This window comes from Cebus imitator, unplaced genomic scaffold (assembly GCF_001604975.1).
Source record: "Cebus imitator isolate Cc_AM_T3 unplaced genomic scaffold, Cebus_imitator-1.0 Scaffold322, whole genome shotgun sequence".
NCBI lineage: Eukaryota > Metazoa > Chordata > Mammalia > Primates > Cebidae > Cebus > Cebus imitator.
In genome coordinates, this window is record NW_016107637.1 from 18,021 (window position 1) to 19,229 (window position 1,209).

General features: G+C 40.3%; 1 protein-coding gene across 1 annotated transcript in view; it reads left to right on the plus strand.

Annotated features, from left to right (window-relative positions):
* ZYG11A (zyg-11 family member A, cell cycle regulator) overlaps positions 1-1,209 on the plus strand; it is a gene marked incomplete at its 5' end in the record, with an annotated part of 45,381 nt that overhangs the window by 14,512 nt on the left and 29,660 nt on the right. The window lies entirely within an intron of this gene.

The window sequence follows — 1,209 nt, forward strand, 5'->3', positions numbered from 1 at the left end:
CCCAAATGGCTGGGATTACAGGCATGTGCCACCATGCCTGGCTAATTTTGTCTTTAGTAGAGATAGGGTTTTACTATGTTAGTCAGGCTGGTCTGGAACTCCTGACTTCAGGTGATCTGCCCACCTCAGCCTCCCAAAGTGCTGGGATTACAGGTGTGAGCCACTCAACCTATTACATGAATTTTTGTCATTAATGTCTCAGCATTTTTCTACCTTTTTTTTTTTTTTTTTTTTTTTTTTTTTTTTTTTTTTTTTTTTTTGAGCTGGGATCTGTCTTTGTTGCCCAGGCTGGAGTGCAGTGGCATGATCACGGCTCACTGCAGCCTTGCCCTCCTGGACACAAGTGATCTTCCAACCTCAGCTTCCCAAGTAGTTGGGGATACAGGTGCATGCCACCAATGACCGGCTAATATGTATACATATATGTGTATTTCTTTTAGTTATTTGTAGAGACAACATCTTGCTGTGTTACCCAGGCTGGTCTTAAATTCCTGAGCTCAGGTGGTCCTCCTCCCTTGGCCTCCACCACAACTGGCCTTTTTTTTTTTTTTTTTTTTTTTTTGTTCTTTTTTTTTTTTTTTTTTTTTTTTTTTTTCCCAAGAGTCATTTATATTTTTTGTAAACTGTCTATTCATGGTCTTTATAAGTTTCTTTTGGGTTATTGGCTTTTTTCTATTTTATAGGATTTTAAAAAATACATTAAGGAAATGCGCCTTTGACTATGATATTGGGTGCATGCATTTTCCCCCTTTTTGCTGTTTATTTTTAGTTCATTTATGGTATGCTTTATGATGCAATAATTTTTTATTTTCATGTAGTTGAATTCATCCTCTTCTTTTATTATGCATCTGGGATTGATGGCACACTTGCAAAGTATTTCCCTCCATCATGAAGTATTTTTAAAAATTTCTCGTTTAAGAGACTTAAATCTCATCCTGTCCTGAAGCTGGTGCGTAGTGGCAGGTGGCGTGATCGTGGTTCATTGCAGCTTCATCCTTCTGGGCTCTAGCAATTCTCTTGAGGAGCTGTGTTTGTAGCCCCCACATCCAGCCTCCTCATGGTTTTAATCCTGTGATTTCTATTCTTTTTTTTTTTGGAGACGGAGTTTCGCTCTTGTTACCCAGGCTGGAGTGCAATGGCGCGATCTCGGCTCACCGCAACCTCCGCCTCCTGGGTTCAGGCAATTCTCCTGCCTCAGCCTCCCGAGTA